Here is a 13,210-nt window from a genome sequence, read left to right on the forward strand (position 1 = left end):
TTCTTTGAGTGTCTCCACCTCATCATGAAGTCTAGAGAGTTCTTTATCAAGACGATTTTGGGAGCGGCATAAGTCGTCCGATTTAGATTCCAGCGCGTCCGTTCTGTTGCCAAGAGATGTCAATTCTGATTTAAATTCTGTTATAGCCTTTGACAGTTCTTGCTTGAATGCGGATTGAACTCCCTCCAACAAACCAGTCATAACCGCTTGAATTTGAGGATCAATACCAGCTTCGGATGAGCAAGGGGAGGAGGGGGATTCTGGGGGTAATGATGAACTCTGTGAACCCTTGGATTTAGATCCGAAGAAATTTGCAGAGGATGGTGGAGGTTTCTTACCTCTCTGCGACATAGTGAAATAATACAAAAAAAACAAAACAAACTACGGTATAAAAGGTGAGACACAGGGCTCTACAATAATCGTCCAGGCACGTTTGGTGATAATATTAAGCGAACATCTTTAACTCCAGAGGGTTAGTTCTCCATCCAGGAGAACTTCAGCCTCAGAAAAAAGAGTGTGAAAGGCTGGCAGAAAATATAATAGCACATGGAGGTTCGCTAATTGTGGCTGCAAATTGTACTTGAGGTAATTATCACAGAAGACCACAAGAGGGAGCCAGCGTAGAGTAAATGGCAAATATCCACCAGCACAAAAGTAAAAAATGTCAGGGAAAGAGCAAGCTAAGTAGCTGATATGGTTTGAACCTGTTAGGCTAGTGAAAAATAAACTGGATATGTATAGGTGGTCATATAGGAGCTCCAGACATAGAGAGAAGGGCCAACAGGTCACGTGACAATGGAGCAGGTGGAGCAGTGGGATATAGAAATACAATATAATATAATCTCCCCTCAGGGACTCACCACCCTCCCCTTACTCCAGGGAGTCACAGGTAGCAGATAATCCTGTCAGCAAGCGGGGTTGCACTGCCAGTATCCTGGCAGCAATAACCAGCAGCAGCATCAGCGTGGGAGAGAATCAAAGATGGCCGCCGGAGGCTTCAGAACGCTGGGGCTTCCTCCCAAAGATGTCTCCCGGGAGTCCCCAGAAGCAGGGACACCAGCCCTGACACAGCAGCAGGGTAGCCGAGGCTAGAGGGCCGGAGAGGGGTCACGCGATGTGCGGCAGAGAGGACTCCGTCGGGCGCACACCACAGAAATGCCGCCGCCGCCGGAAGTCCACAGCCGCCAGTCCGCGCGCTCCAGTCCCCGGCTCAAAGGGCAGCAGGCCAGCTGCAACCCGCGGAAGCGCCTATTGCGCCTCCCGATTCCGCAGCTTTCACCCACTGGGCCAGTGACAAACCAGGGGAAGGTAAGCAAAGGTCTGGAGGTGTCCGCTGACCGGGATGGGGCTATAGAGGCTAAATTTCCTCTGCACTGGCCCGGAGCTCTAACGAGATGCGGCTTCCTCCATTAACGGTCAGGCCACGCCCCCCCATGCCCATTCTTTTTGATGGAGATATAACGCAGTATTATGCCTTGGTGGATCATTTCATCACTATTATGAAATCCTCGCCATGGTCTGAAATCAAGCCTACTAATGTAGTAAAATTTATAATTTCATCTTTCCGAGGTAAAGCTTGGGACCGGGTTGAGCCTATTTATGATTCAAAGGATCCGATGCTGTCAGATTTAGTAGCCCTTACTGCGGCAGTCATTAAAGAATTTGGTCCAACTTACCCTTACAGTTCTCTCGAGGATACTCATCTCAACAAAGTCTCCAGTTCTGGGGTACCACCCTCTGCTATTAAGCTCAGATGCATTTCTTTGAGTCCTTCTCAAAAAGATCCAGTACAAAAACAACCTGTCCAGAAGGATAAGACTCAAGGAGGCATAAGGATGATGAATTATAACACAGATTCTGACTATGATCCTGAGTACGATGAAAAATCAATGTCGGTAGTTCCCATGAAAGACACTTTGCAACTTAAGTCTTCTTCTTCTTCAAGTGGTTCGAAAAAGTCTCGGAAAAAAAAGAAGAATCGATGACTTCCTGGTGACCAACCTTTCTTGGACCAAGTTGACTATTTTGTCCAATTATTAGTCTCAGAATCCATCTGGTATTGGGAACCTTGCTCTTTTAAATTTTCCAGTTCTTATTGTATCTTCAATCAAGATTTTCAAGTTTCCTGTGTTTTTCAAATATATTTTTTGTGTCTTTCTGAGGAGTTCCAGTTGAGCCTTTATGGGTGTTCGGTGCCCACCCTAAAAGGAGGGGGTACTGTCAGGGTTCAGCCTAGGATCAGCCTCTCTCACCTCCTTGCCGGTTTTCCCTGACTTCCTTGTGGTCAGACGTCTGGTGCAGTGATGGATGTGGGCTGAGTATTCTGCCTTAGGTGCTTTTTGCGAGCTTCCATGGTTGGCTGTGTGTGCTGGGGATCGGAGTTCCCATCATGGGCGCCGCCATGACAGTTCCTCTCATGTGACAGTACTCCTAACCTATGGTAGCATGATTTCAGTCAGCTGATGCTGTGCTCCAGTAATCTGCTACCCCTGGGTATAAATCCACCTCCAGAACTTCAGGAAGACGCTGTTCAACTTCGTTATTCCAAGTGCCTGTGTTACTCCCACTGTTGCTTCAGCCTGCTCACAGTTTCCCAGTTTCCTGTAAAGGAGCAGGGACTCGGCCTGGAGAGATAGAGGCCATGGAACAGTCCATGTCAGACAAAGGAGCAGGGACTCGGCCTGGAGATATAGACGCCATGGAACAGTCCATGTCAGACAAAGGAGCAGGAACTCGGCCTGGAGAGATAGAGGCCTGTCAGGGTTCAGCCTAGGATCGGCCTCTCTCACCTCCTTGCCGGCTTCCCCGGACTTCCTTGCGGTCAGACGTCTGGTGCAGTGATGGATGTGAGCTGAGAATTCTGCCTTAGGTGCTTTTTGCGAGATTCCATGGGCGGCTGTGTGTGCTGGGGATCGGAGTTCCCATCATGGGCTCCGCCATGACAGTTCCTCTCATGTGACAGTACTCCTAACCTATGGTAGCATGATTTCAGTCAGCTGATGCTGTGCTCCAGTAATCTGCTACCCCTGGGTATAAATCCGCCTCCAGAACTCCAGGAAGACGCTGTTCAACTTCGTTATTCCAAGTGCCTGTGTTACTCCCACTGTTGCTCTCTGCTGTCTTTCAGTGTGTTGCTTCAGCCTGCTCACAGTTTCCCAGTTTCCTGTATTAGCTTCCATGCTAAACCACTCTGAGACTTTAGCTTTCTCACAAGTACTTCAGTGTTTCATGTCCCTTCCCTGTGTATCTTTGTATATGTGCTGCTAATTCTATTGCAGCTTTCCTGTGGCTATTACCCTGTATCACGGAAGTGTCAGATTACCTGCTGGTATTAATTAGCTCACAGCTGGTCCTCCCAGCACATGTCTGTGTCAATCTGCTCTGTGTCTTGTCAGTGCAAATCTGCACTTGCAGTTAGCACTCTCCCAGTGTATGCCTATCTTCTCTATATGTCTTGTCTGTGCAATCTGCACCTACATATATAATTATTCCCAGTATTTTGCCCAGTACCAGCATTTCTAGCTCTCCCAGGATTTGGCCTTTGTCCAGTACCACATTTCTAGCATTCCCAATATATACCTTGAGTCCACTCTACTCTTGTATGTGCAATCCCCAGTATATGTTTGCGCTTTCCTGCAAATTTAGCAAACTCCAGTACCTGTCTGTGTCCACATCTCCCTGAGCTGCTGAACTAGTCAGCTCCTGGATTTCTTAGTGATTCTCAGTACTTTCTCAGTAATCTCATGCTAGCCGGTGATCAGGATTTCTAATTGTGTTCCAGTGTATCTCCAGTGTTCTAGCAATAACTTAATATAGTTTCCGGTCTTCTGCCATTCCCAGGTACCTGTCCAGAGGGCCGCGACCTGCTCACTTGGTGCAGCGGAAAACCAAATCCCAATTGGAGGGGTCACTGGAGAAAACCACCAAGTGAGTTAGACTCCGCACCTCTGGGCAGGTCTAGCCAAACCTGGGTTCAGCCGGAAATAGGAGACCTAGCCTCAGTCACTCCGATAGTCACCTGAACCCCCCGGCTCACCGTCCTCCACAGAGGATTACTTTCACCGGATTGTGACAAGGACATGGAACAGTCCATGTCAGACAAAGGAGCAGGGACTCGGCCTGGAGAGATAGAGGCCAATGGAACAGTTCGTGTCAGACAAAGGAGCAGGGACTCGGCCTGGAGAGATAGAGGCGGATGTATTAGTAGATGTGAGAAAATGTTCCAGTTTTGATCGGAGCTATGGGGAAAATTGAGGTTTGCCTTGAGTACTATGGCAAGCAGAGTTCCTTCCTTTCGTCATTCGATAAATTCCAGTGCAGATGTGAGTACTATTGCGAAAAGTATGACATCATTTGTAACAGGAGTGTAGATCCAGGCCCCCCCCCCAATAATTGTTTATATGAGTATCATAAACATTGGCTTGTGAGGATGAGGGTCGAGACAGCCCAGGGTGGATACATATCTGTGCTGCTTCCGAGCTTAATAGCAAAAACGGGACTATTCATCATCGAGGGGCGAATGGCCCCCGATCAGTAAGTATCCAAATCACAGCGGGGGATAGTTTACACCGGAACAATGAATTGCCCTGGTGCGGGTACAAATGCTCAGAATAGCAGCTGTCCCCTCAGTTAGTATCACAGCTACAGAAGTAGCTAATTACTTACCTCCCACGTCAGTGCGTCTACGCATATGTGACCCGAGGTCATGCATGCGCAAAGCCACTGGGGAGGTAGTGAGGAGGCGGCAGAGGAATCCCCTGGAATTCCTCTTCGCATCCCCAGAACTCTATAGATGGAGCTTGTTCTCATAAGCAAACGGAAAGCTTTCAGTTCTCGGCGTTTGCTGAATATCAGGTGATCCATTATTGACCCTGATGATGAATTTCCTGGTAACTTAAATATGCGGAAACTAGCTTCTCTGCATGATTGCCAGGCCGTTTATTGTTTGATGAATAGGCCCCTTTGTGTAAGTAAAAGTGAGCAAGTATGGCTTTAGTATACGTGCAGCTGGCAGCCACCAGGTGGAGCTCCAACAAAGGCTCAGTGACAACTGCTCATTCAGGAATTCTGGAGAGATCCTGAGAGCTGCTTTGAAGCTGAATGGATACCTGAGAAAATGAAGGAGGGGAGCAGAACGGGGAGGATCAGGAGAGATCTAAGTCTAGGGCAAAGGAGTATGGTAGGTAGGAGTGCGATCAGGAGAGATCTAAGTCTAGGGCAAAGGAGTATGGTAGGTAGGAGTGTGATCAGGATAGATCTAAGTCTAGGGCAAAGGAGTATGGTAGGTAGGAGTGCAGCAACCCGACATGCAGTACTTGGCAGAGATCCAACAAATACAGCCGGCACCGAGCTATTGTGTGAGTTGTGGCTGTGGCACTTCCTTTCCCCCCGGCAAAGCAGCGTGGGACTCATGGGGGACCCTTACCACACACTAGATGATTTTCTGCATGATTTGCCCGATTTTGACACATTGGAATGACAAATCGCACATAATATGTGCAAATCGTTAGTTTCCACTGATGATGACATTGCGCGTACCTGCGGGTTGTTGTCGTATCTTCAGATCTTGCCTACAGCAGGCAAGATCTGGCAATCTCGTACACGACGCACTGGAAATCATTAAGGACGCACAATAGGTCGTTGGTCAGTTTGGACACTCCTGGTCCTGGAGTGCCAGGGAGAGTTCAAGGGAAATCATTCACGACATTGCATTGTTTGGTAGTCGTTAGTGTGAGGCCATGTTTAGTATTAGAGGTTAGGGCAGGCTGCATGCAAGAACAAGTTGAGTATACTGCTTTGGTCAGGGCAGGAAACAAGCAAGATCCAAAGACATGTGACAACTAGGAAAATGTCAGGAACACAGGACCAGCACACTGGGTCAGACTGAAGAATTATCACCAGGACAGGTGCTAATAATGCCGCATGTCACATTATCCAGCCAAAAGGTCTCCTAGGTAATAAGCAGCAATATCCGCCAAATTTTATGGGAAGAGGGAGAGAGGTGAAGATGGCTGCTGGCATCTAGCAACCAGCACGGAAAGCCGGAGGAGCTGTGATGGCAGGCTGCATGACGCCGGCCCCCACCTGCACCCTGTGTAATGTAAGCGATATCTGGGGGTCATTCAGACCCGCTCGCGAGCAAAGGTCGCTCGCAAGCGGGTCGATGTTGCGCGAATGCGCATGCGCACGACGGAGGGAGCTCCATCGTGCGTATGCACGAGACCCGGCGAGCGACGAGAAATACGTCGCTCAGGGTCTCGCACCAAAGGGGGCGTGCTGTCGATGGTGACTGACAGCACACCCCCTTTGGTGGGCGTGCCGGAGGCGTGGCTGCCAGATGGAGGCGTTCCCATGGGAACGCCTACTGTCTGAGTCCGGCCCCACTGACATCAGTAATGTCAGTGGGAGTGACTTTGGCTCTGATAGAGCCAAAATCACTCCTGGGCTTGCGGCAGTGAGACCCTACTGCAGGGTCTCGTCGCAAGCCCGATGGTCGCGATGGTCTTTGACCATCGCGACCATCATCATGGATGCTCGCATAAGCTGTGGGTGGTAACCCACAGCTATGCGAGCGTCCAAAAGGCCGCTCCACATTTAAATAGGACGGCCCTGATTCAGAGCGAGCGCTCTGGTCAGAGCGTTCAGCTCTGAATCAGGCCCTCTGTCCTGATATTTCTATGTGCAGATTAAGGAATAAACAGCTCTTCCTACTGAAACTTCCCATTTACAAAAATACGTAAAGAATTGTCTGGTCAAGAAGGGACAAATCATTGAGTTATAAAACAGAGTAACTTAATGGCAGCGAGAACATGTCCATCCTATAGTGAGAGAGGCTACATTCAGACTATTGTACCTATACATCCAGAGCACTAACTTGGATCATTCTCCTTTAAAACAAAAACACTCTAGAGAAAAGTAAATAAGTTACCAGAGAAACGACGCTGCCTTACGCTAGATGTCACCATCGTCTCACCCAGGCAGAGCGCCGCAGTTACAGCAAAGCTCCTCAGACATATATAATATATATTTACATTTATTGTGCTCAAAACATTTGTGATTTCCTGGGAGTTTGGGATTTGCATGAATTGTGAATTTGTATGAGATAGAAAAGCCGAAGCTAATATAGGTGCAGAGTGACAGATGAATGACATGACAGACCTCCTGCGCATTATAGCCAGGTACAAGAGCACCTTTACTACATACACACTAATTATACATGTAAACCGTAACCACACTATATACAGTATATACAGGGAGCACTAACATCAACCACATGTAAAGACTAAGACTATTATAAAAAACACACAAAAGAACCCTTCCCCCCTAGACAGTCAATAATCACCTCAGGACTATGTGAGCACGGACCGCTGCACAGCTGTGAGACTCTGGTGGGCATGGTGCTGCTGGGAGGGGTACTGCTGAACGACTTGCTGGTCTCAGCCACTTGGCCCGAAGGAATTCCGCTACTCGCGAGAGTAGGGCACGCTGCACACATCACCCAGCTCCAGCTGGCACACTAATTGCGTATCTGTCCCTGGTCTCCCTTTGATGAAGTCCGTTGCTGGAAGTCGGTAGGGTCTGCAATCCTGGCTGGGTCTGGAGGTGCCTCAGAAACTCCACGTTGGTCCTGCCTCCATGGCCAGGAACCCCCGAACAAAGAACACAGAGGCCCTTCTCCAGTCCCTTTTTATCCCCCCAGCCCTGTGCAGAGATTGGGTGGATTTTGAATCCCCAGATGTAACTGTCCCTGAGCTGCTGGGACCCCCTGCTGGGCTGCTGCCTGTGTGTATAGTTTATGGCCAGCCAACATTCCTGAGGTGGGATCTGGGCTAGGAGTGAATAACAGGCAGGAGAGAGTTCTCTGGTCACTGGGTGCAATTTAAGAACCAAGGTATTGCCCACACATTCTCTAGCAGAGGTTTGGCAGATTGCTGAGGGGCACCTGCAGTTGTCCGGGTAACTTCCGTGTGATCCCTGTAAAGGAAAAAGGGATCATCACATAGGGGATCCTCACATACCTCCTGTTATGACCAGGATATCTCTTCCCAGGAGCCTGCGGTGCTTACCAGTGTGGACGCTGTGGTGTGGTCCTTCCGGCGGGGGAGCTGGTACTTGGAGACTGGCGCTGGGTGTACGCGGGAGTCTGATGTCTGTGAGTCCTGCTGGCAGGGTAAGGCTATCAGTATCACCATGGTGCGGGTGTCTAGGCGCGGCCATCTTGCCTCAGGGCATGTGACATAGGGAGCCAATCCTGATGCATCAGGTGATCTCTCTCAGCCACTCACGCTCTGCTGCTGGGTACTTAAGGGGGTTTGGAGCTCCCTGTAGTTGCCAGTGCAATGTGTTTCACAGCTTGCTGTGAGAGAGTTTCTGTGCTCCTAAGCCTTGCTCCTGCTCCGGTGCTACCTCTGCCTCCTGTCAGCTAATCAGCTACCACAGATCTCCCAGCACCGCTCTGACCAGTCCCACAGTCTCCAGTCTGGTGGTGACTGCTCTGTCTCCCACAGGTTACCCACTCCTGTGTCCTGAGCCTGTCGTTAACCCCTCATTCAGCCATTCAACAGGATATCAGGATATCTCATTCAAGTCATTCCACAGCATATCAGGATATCTCATTCAGCCATATTTACATCATTTCTGGATTTCACTTCAAACATCTCTGCCACTTTTCTGGACATTGACTTTGTTCTCTCCCACAACAGTGACCTATCATCCACATACCCCGGATCTAAGTTTATTTATATGGGGACTCTACTTACTATTAGAGATCTGCACTGACCCCCGTGTTTTGGTTTTAGATCTGGATCTCCCCTGGTTTTAGATCAGAATTGGTTTTTGCCAAAACCTCACCTCCGTGTTTTGTTTTTCAGCTTTGGTTTTGGATCTGGATTTTTCTTTAAAAATCATCAAAACAGCTAAAATCACATAAAATGGGCCTTTTTTGTTCCTACAGTATTATTAACCTCAATAACATTTATTTCCACTCATTTCCAGTCAATTTTGACCACCTCACAGCTCACTATATTGTTTTCATCCATGCAGGCCAAAAATTTGCACCAAGCTAGCTGGCTGACTAAGATAAGCTGCAGCAGTGGGTGGCACAAACACGTGGCAGTACAACTTCCAACATGGCACATCAGGAAACACTTTTATTATTCAAGAGAGGCCTGAGGGAGTTGGAGTATGTATGTAGATGAAGGCAGGGCAGGGAATGGTTGATTTGATTGTTAGTAAATTTCATTTCATTTTTTGATTTCGAAGAAAATTTATGAGGGAGAAGGGGAGGGGAGGAGGCATTTACAAAAAAAATGTGATACATTCACATCAGTCTTTACCACAGAAGAATCCTTGAACATGGCTGCTGCTGCTGGGAGTTGATTTTCTCATCCCAGAAGGGGAACAGGAAGACTTGTAGTAGTGCTTTCTGCATGAAAAAGCATTTCCAAACCTGTACAGGGACATTAAAAAAACATACTTAGTGGCCTCAAGTGTAAGATCTATGATTTAAGGAAGGGGTAGTCATCTGTGGTCCTCGAGAGCTACCAACAATGCATGTTTGCCAGCTCTCAGAGAATCACAACTATAATAATTAACTCCACCTGTAATCTTTCTAAATGTGTTGGTGAGTAATGAATACACCTGTAGACCAGCTAGGTCATCTGGAAAATGTGAGCTCTCGTGGACCGAGGTTGGCTACCCCTGATTTAAGGCCTTACGTTTTGTCTTTCTTGAGAATCATGTGCCTGCTTCTGTGGCTAGGAGTGGATTTTCATCCCAGAAGGGGACCAGGAAGAGTGCTTCCAAAAACAATTTACTTAAATAATCCGTTGGATTATCTTCTATAAAGGCATTTCCCAACCTGTACAGGGACAGTAAAGAAAACAGAATTAGTTTTAGTGGCCTTAGGGGGTCATTCAGACCCGTTCGCAAGCAAAGGATGCTCGCAAATGGGTCGAAGTTGCCCCACTGCGCATGCACACGACGGAGGGAGCTCCGTCGTGCGCAAGCGCGAGACCCTGACTGCGACAGCCAAGCTGTCGCTCCGGGTCTCGCACCAAAGGGGGCGTGTTGTCGATGTTGATTGACAGCACGCCCCCTTTGGTGGGCGTGCCGGGGGCGTGCCTGCCAGACGGAGGCGTTCCCATGGGAACGCCTACCGTCTCAAGCCGGCCCCACTGACATCACTAGTGATGTCAGTGGGAGTGATTTTGGCTCTGATAGAGCCAAAATCACTCCAGGGTTTGCGGCAGCGAGACCCTACCGCAAGGTCTCCATCGCAAGCCCGATGGTCGCGATGGTCAAGACCATCGTGACCATCATCATGGACGCTCGCTATAGCTGTGGGTGGTAACCCACAGCTATGCGAGCGTCCATGAGAACGCTCCAAAAAAAGGTAGGAGGGCCCTGATTCAGAGCGAGCGTTCTGGTCAGAGCGTTCAGCTCTGAATCAGGCCATTAGTTCAAACTGCCATTGTTCTCACGGTCTACTTAACCATATCAGATATGTGAACAAGCGGAACAGAGCATTAAATGCAACATTTCTTATTTAAGATTTAAATGACGTTGTATCTTTCTTGGGAATTCTTGAGCACCATGCCTGCTTGCTGGGAGTGGATTTTTTTCATCCCAGAAGGGGACCAGGAAGAGTGCTTTCCAAAAAGAAATAAACAATTGACTTAAATAATCCTTTGGATTAGCTTCTGTAAAGGCATTTCCCAACCTATACAGGGACATTAAAAAAAACAGAGTTAGTTAGTGGCCTTCAAATTTAAGCCATAGAAGCGATGGCCACGCTGCCACACCTGGTTTATTATCTGTGACAGCTCCAGAGAAAGCGGTGCGGAGGTGTATCAAGACAGTGAGAAAATGGAAAAACCATTTTATGTGGAACCCGCTAACCCTGCTGTGTCACCACAGAACCATGAATGTTACAGCCCATTGTGATTATTTGAGAAGTTTGGGGTGGAAACTCCATTTAACACCTTGTCTGATCCTAATCCCGATGTACAGTTTATCTCCGTGCTGTAATCTCATGTGAAATGGCAGACAAAGTATTCTTTGGATAACCATATTTCTAAAAATGTGAATGCACTTACTCTGAACAATACCTCAGTGATGGAGAAGATATGCTGGATGATGAAAGAGTCTCTCCTGTTAAAACTAAGAAAGAAGATCAAACTTGCCAGCTGCTAGGATACTGGAATGCAGATTGCAAAGAGTACAGATACTGGATGAGCTGGAGAGTTGTTCTGACTAGATGGGTCAGGGAGAGCACATTTTCATCCAGGATGATGATGATGATGATGGTGACATAATATGTTAAGAGAATGGAGAACAATCTCAGACACACTTAACCACTATGCTTGATACAAAAAGGACAAGAGACCTGTTGGCGAGTCCAGAATCCCTAAACGTACCATAAGAAAGTCAAAAAAGAAAATGTGTAAAAGAATGAAGGTTCTCCTCTCCCTGATGCTGGCTTCAGGCTAGTCACCTAAAGAGATTCGGACAACCACAGTACAGACGCTATATGAAGTTCTGCTGAAGAGAGTTCAGGAGACAAAAAATCTTGATGCGCATCTGGAAACATTGAAAAAAATTGGCAAAGAATGTAGAGAATGAAATTTACAACTTGTATAATACTGGTGTGAGGTACAAAAATAAGTACAGAAGTCTCCTCTTCAATCTGAAAGACCCCAAAAATAAGATTTTCTTTCACCGTGTGGTACTAGGGGAGACCACCCCACAATGTCTTGTGCAGTTGAGCCCAACAGAAATGGCTGGATTGGAGCTGACAAATTGGAGAAACCAAGAGAGACAGAATACTCTGGAGATCATTGAGAAAACAGAAAAAGAGCTCCACCACAAGTGGCAGAAGACTAAACTCACACACAAAGGTTTAATAGAAATAGATACAACACCAGATCAGATGTTTACCCTGGAGGATCTGTCTGATTCATCATGGTGCCCCCAAGATTGTGCAAATTCTGCCAAAAGAGAGACTGACACCGCGGTTAATCATAAGAGTCACCTTCTGGATATGATTGTCTCATTTGCATGGGGACAACCCAACTCTCAGATGAGATGAAAATCACCATTAAAAGTCACAATGGAAGACTACAGTATGGAGAATCTTTCTTCAGTCAGGAGAGGCCTCAGAGAACATGAAAAAAGATGCTCTAGGTGTTGAACTTTAAGGGATTTTTCCATCATGTTCTGCAGTATGAAAAGGTTTCATTCACATGTTTTCTATAAAGCAGTTCAAAGTTACAGCCTTCAAAGTGTCTGGTAATTCCTGCCAAAGGTGGGTGTTATAGATATATGAAGATGGGCGGTAGAACTGCGCTCTCGTTGACCAGGGGGTGGTGTGTTGTGGTTTCGGGGTGTTGCACCTTTGTGTGGGAGTACTTTTCCCACACTGAAAACGTATGGGGGTAGGGGGGGTAAGGTGCGCTCTTCCTGCTAGTAGTGGTGATGGTGATGACTTGTGTGTGTTTGTGAGTGGTGTTAATTAGAATGTTTCTTCTGGTGGTGGTGGTGTTTTGGGAGTGAGGAGGGTGTGATTGGGTATGGAGTGTAGTAGGGAGTAATGTGAAAAGGGGAATGGAATAGGATCAAAATGAGGCCAGCGAGACACAGTAATTTGGGGCAAAATCCTTTATTGAGTAGTCACAATGCTGCTCTGTTAAGATCCCGGGCAGGTGGGTGGGGTTCAGTGATGAGTGGTGATGAGACTGGGGAGGTAGGTGGGCCCTTTTAGGGGGCTCCTTCCCATGTGGTTCAGTGACCTTGCACGTCACCCCTGCTGGACCTATGGTCGACAGTCTAGGAAGTCTCGGGTGGTGGGGGGATTTGCAGAGTGGGTTGGAACACTTGTGCGGCGTCCCGCGTGTTGGTGTGAGTCTTGGCAGTACTTACCTACTGGTAGGTATTTTGTTATGGTGATGTAGGTCGACTTTGCGGCCATTGCAGATAGGTTGGAAGCTGCGGGTTTGTTGGTGAGCTGGATCAGCGTGTTGCTGGTGTGCTGCAGGTGCACGGCTGTTCTGATTGGTCTGCGGAGGTCAGTGACCGGAGTATGCAGCTGAAGTTGGCTCTTGGTCATGCCGCTGGTGGTGCAGAGCCAGAGGTGTGGATGGGTGAGCTGCTGGGAGGCTGGGTTGCAGCGTGTGTGCTGGGACCACCCCTGGGGGGTGGTCTGCCCGGGATA

General features: G+C 48.0%; 1 pseudogene; it reads left to right on the top strand.

The window, feature by feature from the left end:
- Nucleotides 1–1,155: 1,155 nt before the first annotated feature.
- The window catches only part of LOC148436087 (death-inducer obliterator 1-like), a 144,275-nt pseudogene continuing 132,220 nt past the window's right edge, over nucleotides 1,156–13,210 (top strand).

The sequence above is a fragment of the Taudactylus pleione genome, unplaced genomic scaffold (assembly GCF_031769625.1).
Source record: "Taudactylus pleione unplaced genomic scaffold, aTauple2 ptg001965l, whole genome shotgun sequence".
Lineage (NCBI taxonomy): Eukaryota > Metazoa > Chordata > Amphibia > Anura > Myobatrachidae > Taudactylus > Taudactylus pleione.